This window comes from Engystomops pustulosus, chromosome 4 (assembly GCF_040894005.1).
Source record: "Engystomops pustulosus chromosome 4, aEngPut4.maternal, whole genome shotgun sequence".
NCBI lineage: Eukaryota > Metazoa > Chordata > Amphibia > Anura > Leptodactylidae > Engystomops > Engystomops pustulosus.
Window position 1 is genome coordinate 207,065,564 of NC_092414.1, and position 9,989 is coordinate 207,075,552.

At 39.3% G+C, this 9,989-nt stretch overlaps 1 protein-coding gene across 1 annotated transcript in view; it reads left to right on the plus strand.

Annotated features, from left to right (window-relative positions):
* Positions 1-9,989, plus strand: part of PALM3 (paralemmin 3) — a 127,275-nt gene that overhangs the window by 3,852 nt on the left and 113,434 nt on the right. The window contains exon 3 of the mRNA XM_072149724.1: positions 730-824. The gene's annotated coding sequence lies outside the window, so the exon portion shown is untranslated. The remainder of the gene's footprint in view (positions 1-729; positions 825-9,989) is intronic.

Below are 9,989 nucleotides of genomic sequence, written 5' to 3' on the forward strand. Positions count from 1 at the left end.
TTGCATTTTTTTTTTTTTACTATTTTCTGTATACAGCTCCAATGTATCTTTATTTGATACCAAGGTTACAGACTACAAACAAACTTTGCGTAGTCTGATCCGTTGGTTTCATTTTGTACATCTTTTCTGCAGTCACAGACAGATTTTTGTCCATGGATGGTCCTGAAATAGACCTGTAACTAGTGTCAGTGGCGCTTGGTGCCAGGAATTGCTGGGATTTGTAGTTTCCCTGCACATGGGATTATCACTCAGCCTCTCCCTCTGTAAATAGTGACAGGTAATGGTCGGGCCGTGAGCTGCAGCTCATTCTCTAAGTGATAAAGGTCGTATTTACATCCCTCCTTCTGCACATTTCCTAGGCTGCTCCTACACAGGAGATACCCATTTCCTGTATGCAGTGTCTCCTGTTCCCCTCCAAATACACATGCACACTCAGCTCACCCAAGCATTCATCTTCATGAAGGAAGAAACTCTCCCCAAAAATAGTGGGCAAGTTGTTGCTGTCGAGAGAAAGTTGGAGATGGAGTCTAGTCTGCAATCTCAATATATAAAGTGGGGTTGAGTTTATTGAGCAACAGAATTTAGGGGTCTGGTTTGGGGTTTTAAATAATTTAGGGGTCTGATCAGAATTTAGGAGTCTGTGGTCTTAGTTGGGCTGTGAATTTCTTTGTCTGGGGGTTGATGCAGAAGTGCGGGCATTAATATCACTGATCTTTCCAAACTTTGCAGTTATCAGATGAAGTCGCCGCAATGATCTGGGCCGGACGGAGAAGAAAAGGATTGAGGACCACATGAGAGGACAGAAGTAACAGCACATGCTTGGGGTAAAAGGAGGCTCTTATCCATTTTGTATTGATGACCTGGAGCTTAAAGTTGTTCCTTATGATGTCAGAAAGATGGGGGTCATTTACCAAACTTTCCTTTTTGCGATGTTTTAGTATAATTGCGCCTAAATTTACAACTTTTACACATGTTTACAAAGTTGACCCCCACAGAGTTTTACAGCGATGCGCCTAATTTATCATAACAATAGAGATGTGGACGTCTGGAAAATAATTTGCGCAAATTTTTTGACGCAAATAACCTCCAGTCCAGACTTGAGACTTTCAGACAAAAGTCTCGAAAAGCCAACAGAAGCACATGCCTCACTTATCAAGCACTAAGATTAATCAGGCCCCCCCAAAAATCACAAACACTAGACGCAGGTTTCCGGAATTAAGATAAATGTCCTCCCATTTGCACACACAGACTTAAAGGAAATCTACCATTAAAATCCATCCTGATAAACCAGGGACAATACTTCTAAATCCAGGCACCAGGACTGTGGTAATCTTCTTATATTTGTTATCCATGGCCTGGGGTTGTTACCAGAGCCTCTGTATGCTGCAACTTCACAGGCTGTTACACTGTCTCAACCTAGCCCTCTTATTCCAATCCCTCTGCCTGATATAATCTCACAAAAGGGGGAGGGAGAAGTTCTCTGTTTATATTGTAACAGCCTGTGACTATTTAGCACAGAGGGGCTTTTGTAATACCCACCAGAGCACTTCAGACTCATTAGCATAATATTAAAGGTTGATTTTAGAAGGAAGGAGGCCATGGATAAGAAATGTATGAAGATTACCACAGTCATGGCCTGGATCTATGAGCAAGGGTTCCTGGTTTATCATGGCAGCTCAGTTTATGGCACACATCAGTGCCTGGGTCCTTGGGGTGGTCTGCCACCTCTCGTATCCTGGGGCATCTGCGTTAGCATTAAGTCCCTGGCACCCACTCTGCAGCATGGATGCCCAGGTAAGTGTAGAGAGCCGGCCTGACCCGTCCGTCCACTCCAGAGAAGATCAAAGGTTCTTTGAAAAGGTGACACAGAGAAGGCAGGTGCTGAAAGTAAAAACTGGGAGTATCCCTTAAGGTACATAGAGAAGGATTGGCACAGGGAAAGGGCCGCTCACTCTTTGCTTTGCCAGTCACCAGTATCAGCTGTCAGACAGGGCGGAGGCTGCATGCTGTGAGTAATGAGTATATAAGCCTCTGCCCCTGCTATATATATACTGCACTGCTCAGCTGTGGCCTCTACAAACACCTTGCTCCTTCCCCGCACCTCGCCCTCTTAGCACACTGTTATTTCCCCAGAAGGGGATGTAAGCCCGGAGGGTCCGATGCAGCGGCCATTGTTCATGGCTTAGGCTGCGACATCTCGGGTGGAGAGTTCTGTGTTTAACATGAGATTAGGGAATAGTTACTGAACATCACAGAGAAACCAGAAACAAGTGACCGCACTTAAAGGAGAACTCCACCTCGCCTTATCTGTGTCATAGGAGTAGTGAGGAGATAAATGAGCTTGTGTCCTTGGATTGGGGCCAGAGAATGAAGGGGAGAAATGTGCAAGTCCTGGATATTCACACACTCAGTAGGATCAGATAAAAATCTATTACATGACCCCTCATCCTATAACCGTCCTATATCTATCACTGATCTGTTATTACATGACCCCTCATCCTATAACCGCCCTATATCTATCACTGATCTGTTATTACATGACCCCTCATCCTATAGCCGTCCTATATCTATCACTGATCTGTTATTACATGACCCCTCATCCTATAACTGTCCTATATCTATCACTGATCTGTTATTACATGACCCCTCATCCTATAACCGTCCTATATATCTATCACTGATCTGTTATTACATGATCCATCATCCTATAATTGTCCTATATCTATCACTGATCTGTTATTACATGACCCCTCATCCTATAACCGTCCTATATCTATCACTGATCTGTTATTACATGACCCCTCATCCTATAACCGTCCTATATCTACCACTGATCTGTTATTACATGACCCCTCATCCTATAACCGTCCTATATCTATCACTGATCTGTTATTACATGACCCCTCATCCTATAGCCGTCCTATATCTATCACTGATCTGTTATTACATGACCCCTCATCCTATAACCGTCCTATATCCATCACTGATCTGTTATTACATGACCCCTCATCCTATAACCGTCCTATATCTATCACTGATCTGTTATTACATGACCCCTCATCCTATAACCCTCCTATATATCTATCACTGATCTGTTATTACATGACCCCTCATCCTATAGCCGTCCTATATCTATCACTGATCTGTTATTACATGACCCCTCATCCTATAACCGTCCTATATCTATCACTGATCTGTTATTACATGACCCCTCATCCTATAACCGTCCTATATATCTATCACTGATCTGTTATTACATGACCCCTCATCCTATAACTGTCCTATATATCTATCACTGATCTGTTATTACATGACCCATCATCCTATAATTGTCCTATATCTATCACTGATCTGTTATTACATGACCCCTCATCCTATAACCGTCCTATATCTATCACTGATCTGTTATTACATGACCCCTCATCCTATAACCGTCCTATATCTATCACTGATCTGTTATTACATGACCCTTTATCCTATAACCATCCTATATCTATCTCTGATCTGTTATTACATGACCCCTCATCCTATAACCGTCCTATATCTATCACTGATCTGTTATTACATGATCCATCATCCTATAGCCGTCCTATATCTATCGCTGATCTGTTATTATATGTCCCCTCATCCTATAACTGTCCTATATCTATCACTGATCTGTTATTATATGTCCCCTCATCCTATAACCGTCCTATATCTATCACTGATCTGTTATTACATGACCCCTCATCCTATAACCGTCCTATATCTATCACTGATCTGTTATTACATGACCCCTCATCCTATAACTGTCCTATATCTATCACTGATCTGTTATTACATGACCCCTCATCCTATAACCGTCCTATATCTATCAATGATCTGTTATTACATGACCCTCATCCTATATCTGTCCTATATCTATCACTGATCTGTTATTACATGACCCCTCATTTTATAACCGTCCTATATCTATCACTGATCTGTTATTACATGACCCCTAATCCTATAACCCTCCTATATATCTATCACTGATCTTTTATTACATATCCCCTCATCCTATAACCGTCCTATATCTATCACTGATCTGTTATTACATGACCCCTCATCCTATAACTGTCCTATATCTATCACTGATCTGTTATTACATGACCCCTCATCCTATAACTGTCCTATATCTATCACTGATCTGTTATTACATGACCCCTCATCCTATAACCATCCTATATATCTATCACTGATCTGTTATTACATGACCCCTCATCCTATAACCGTCCTATATCTATCACTGATCTGTTATTACATGACCAGTCATCCTATAACCGTCCTATATCTATCACTGATCTGTTATTACATATCCCCTCATCCTATAACCGTCCTATATCTATCACTGATCTGTTATTACATGACCCCTCATCCTATAACTGTCCTATATCTATCACTGATCTGTTATTACATGACCCCTCATCCTATAACTGTCCTATATCTATCACTGATCTGTTATTACATGACCCCTCATCCTATAACCATCCTATATATCTATCACTGATCTGTTATTACATGACCCCTCATCCTATAACCGTCCTATATCTATCACTGATCTGTTATTACATGACCAGTCATCCTATAACCGTCCTATATCTATCACTGATCTGTTATTACATGACCCCTCATCCTATAACCATCCTATATATCTATCACTGATCTGTTATTACATGACCCCTCATCCTATAACCGTCCTATATCTATCACTGATCTGTTATTACATGACCCCTCATCCTATAACGTTCCTATATCTATCACTGATCTGTTATTATATGACCCCTCATCCTATAACGTTCCCATATCTATCACTGATCTGTTATTATATGACCCCCTCATCCTATAACTGTCCTATATCTATCACTGATCTGATATTACATGACCCCTCATCCTATAATGTTCCTATATCTATCACTGATCTGTTATTACATGACCCCTCATCCTATAACCATCCTATATCTATCACTGATCTGTTATTACATGACCCCTCATCCTATAATTGTCCTATATCTATCACTGGTCTGTTATTACATGACCCCTCATCCTATAACCGTCCTATATCTATCACTGATCTGTTATTACATGACCCCTCATCCTATAACCGTCCTATATCTATCACTGATCTGTTATTACATGACCCCTCATCCTATAACCGTCCTATATCTATCACTGATCTGTTATTACATATCCCCTCATCCTATAACTGTCCTATATCTATCACTGATCTGTTATTACATGACCCCTCATCCTATAACCGTCCTATATCTATCACTGATCTGTTATTACATGACCCTTTATCCTATAACGTTCCTATATCTATCACTGATCTGTTATTACATGACCCCTCATCCTATAACCCTCCTATATCTATCACTGATCTGTTATTACATGACCCCTCATCCTATAACGTTCCTATATCTATCACTGATCTGTTATTACATGACCCCTCATCCTATAACGTTCCTATATCTATCACTGATCTGTTATTACATGACCCCTCATCCTATAACCGTCCTATATCTATCACTGATCTGTTATTACATGACCCCTCATCCTATAACCGTCCTATATCTATCACTGATCTGTTATTACATGACCCTCATCCTATATCTGTCCTAAATCTATCACTGACCTGTTATTACATGACCCTCATCCTATAACCGTCCTATATCTATCACTGATCTGTTATTACATGACCCTTTATCCTATAACGTTCCTATATCTATCACTGATCTGTTATTACATGACCCCTCATCCTATAACCCTCCTATATCTATCACTGATCTGTTATTACATGACCCCTCATCCTATAACGTTCCTATATCTATCACTGATCTGTTATTACATGACCCCTCATCCTATAACGTTCCTATATCTATCACTGATCTGTTATTACATGACCCCTCATCCTATAACCGTCCTATATCTATCACTGATCTGTTATTACATGACCCCTCATCCTATAACCGTCCTATATCTATCACTGATCTGTTATTACATGACCCTCATCCTATATCTGTCCTAAATCTATCACTGACCTGTTATTACATGACCCTCATCCTATAACCGTCCTATATCTATCACTGATCTGTTATTACATGATCCCTCATCCTATAATTGTCCTATATCTATCACTGACCTGTTATTACATGACCCCTCATACTATAACCGCCCTATATCTATCACTGACCTGTTATTACATGACCCCTCATACTATAACGTTCCTATATCTATCACTGATCTGTTATTACATGACCCCTCATCCTATAACCGTCCTGTATCTATCACTGATCTGTTATTACATATCCCCTCATCCTATAACCCTCCTATATCTATCACTGATCTGTTATTACATGACCCCTCATCCTATAACGTTCCTATATCTATCACTGATCTATTATTACATGACCCCTCATCCTATAACGTTCCTATATCTATCACTGATCTGTTATTACATGACCCCTCATCCTATAACCGTCCTATATCTATCAATGATCTGTTATTACATGACCCTCATCCTATATCTGTCCTATATCTATCACTGATCTGTTATTACATGACCCCTCATTTTATAACCGTCCTATATCTATCACTGATCTGTTATTACATGACCCCTAATCCTATAACCCTCCTATATATCTATCACTGATCTGTTATTACATATCCCCTCATCCTATAACCGTCCTATATCTATCACTGATCTGTTATTACATGACCCCTCATCCTATAACTGTCCTATATCTATCACTGATCTGTTATTACATGACCCCTCATCCTATAACTGTCCTATATCTATCACTGATCTGTTATTACATGACCCCTCATCCTATAACCATCCTATATATCTATCACTGATCTGTTATTACATGACCCCTCATCCTATAACCGTCCTATATCTATCACTGATCTGTTATTACATGACCAGTCATCCTATAACCGTCCTATATCTATCACTGATCTGTTATTACATATCCCCTCATCCTATAACCGTCCTATATCTATCACTGATCTGTTATTACATGACCCCTCATCCTATAACTGTCCTATATCTATCACTGATCTGTTATTACATGACCCCTCATCCTATAACTGTCCTATATCTATCACTGATCTGTTATTACATGACCCCTCATCCTATAACCATCCTATATATCTATCACTGATCTGTTATTACATGACCCCTCATCCTATAACCGTCCTATATCTATCACTGATCTGTTATTACATGACCAGTCATCCTATAACTGTCCTATATCTATCACTGATCTGTTATTACATGACCCCTCATCCTATAACCATCCTATATATCTATCACTGATCTGTTATTACATGACCCCTCATCCTATAACCGTCCTATATCTATCACTGATCTGTTATTACATGACCCCTCATCCTATAACGTTCCTATATCTATCACTGATCTGTTATTATATGACCCCTCATCCTATAACGTTCCCATATCTATCACTGATCTGTTATTATATGACCCCCTCATCCTATAACTGTCCTATATCTATCACTGATCTGATATTACATGACCCCTCATCCTATAATGTTCCTATATCTATCACTGATCTGTTATTACATGACCCCTCATCCTATAACCATCCTATATCTATCACTGATCTGTTATTACATGACCCCTCATCCTATAATTGTCCTATATCTATCACTGGTCTGTTATTACATGACCCCTCATCCTATAACCGTCCTATATCTATCACTGATCTGTTATTACATGACCCCTCATCCTATAACCGTCCTATATCTATCACTGATCTGTTATTACATGACCCCTCATCCTATAACCGTCCTATATCTATCACTGATCTGTTATTACATATCCCCTCATCCTATAACTGTCCTATATCTATCACTGATCTGTTATTACATGACCCCTCATCCTATAACCGTCCTATATCTATCACTGATCTGTTATTACATGACCCTTTATCCTATAACGTTCCTATATCTATCACTGATCTGTTATTACATGACCCCTCATCCTATAACCCTCCTATATCTATCACTGATCTGTTATTACATGACCCCTCATCCTATAACCGTCCTATATCTATCACTGATCTGTTATTACATGACCCCTCATCCTATAACGTTCCTATATCTATCACTGATCTGTTATTACATGACCCCTCATCCTATAACGTTCCTATATCTATCACTGATCTGTTATTACATGACCCCTCATCCTATAACCATCCTATATCTATCACTGATCTGTTATTACATGACCCCTCATCCTATAACCGTCCTATATCTATCACTGATCTGTTATTACATGACCCCTCATCCTATAACCGTCCTATATCTATCACTGATCTGTTATTACATGACCCTCATCCTATATCTGTCCTAAATCTATCACTGACCTGTTATTACATGACCCTCATCCTATAACCGTCCTATATCTATCACTGATCTGTTATTACATGATCCCTCATCCTATAATTGTCCTATATCTATCACTGACCTGTTATTACATGACCCCTCATACTATAACCGCCCTATATCTATCACTGACCTGTTATTACATGACCCCTCATACTATAACGTTCCTATATCTATCACTGATCTGTTATTACATGACCCCTCATCCTATAACCGTCCTGTATCTATCACTGATCTGTTATTACATATCCCCTCATCCTATAACCCTCCTATATCTATCACTGATCTGTTATTACATGACCCCTCATCCTATAACGTTCCTATATCTATCACTGATCTATTATTACATGACCCCTCATCCTATAACGTTCCTATATCTATCACTGATCTGTTATTACATGACCCCTCATCCTATAACCCTCCTATATCTATCACTGATCTGTTATTACATGACCCCTCATCCTATAACCGTCCTATATCTATCACTGATCTGTTATTACATGACCCCTCATCCTATAACCGTCCTATATCTATCACTGATCTGTTATTACATGATCCCTCATCCTATAATTGTCCTATATCTATCACTGATCTGTTATTACATGACCCTCATCCTATAACCGTCCTATATCTATCACTGATCTGTTATTACATGATCCCTCATCCTATAATTGTCCTATATCTATCACTGATCTGTTATTACATGACCCCTCATCCTATAACCGCCCTATATCTTTCACTGATCTGTTATTACATGACCCCTCATCCTATAACTGTCCTATATCTATCACTGATCTGTTATTACATGACCCCTCATCCTATAACCGTCCTATATCTATCACTGATCTGTTATTACATGACCCCTCATACTATAACCATCTTATATCTATCACTGATCTGTTATTATATGACCCCTCATCCTATAACCGTCCTATATCTATCACTGATCTGTTATTACATGACCCCTCATACTATAACCATCTTATATCTATCACTGATCTGTTATTATATGACCCCTCATCCTATAACCGTCCTATATCTATCAGTGATCTGTTATTACATGACCCCTCATCCTATAGCCGTCCTATATCTATCAGTGATCTGTTATTACATGACCCCTCATACTATAACCATCTTATATCTATCACTGATCTGTTATTATATGACCCCTCATCCTATAACGTTCCTATATCTATCACTGATCTGTCATTACATGACCCCTCATCCTATAATTGTCCTATATCTATCACTGATCTGTTATTATATGTCCCCTCATCCTATAACTGTCCTATATCTATCACTGATCTGTTATTACATGACCCCTCATCCTATAACCGCCCTATATCTATCACTGACCTGTTATTACATGACACCTCATACTATAACCGTCCTATATCTATCAGTGATCTGTTATTACATGACCCCTCATCCTATAGCTGTCCTATATCTATCACTGATCTGTTATTATATGACCCCTCATCCTATAACGTTCCTATATCTATCACTGATCTGTTATTACATGACCCCTCATCCTATAACCGTCCTATATCTATCACTGA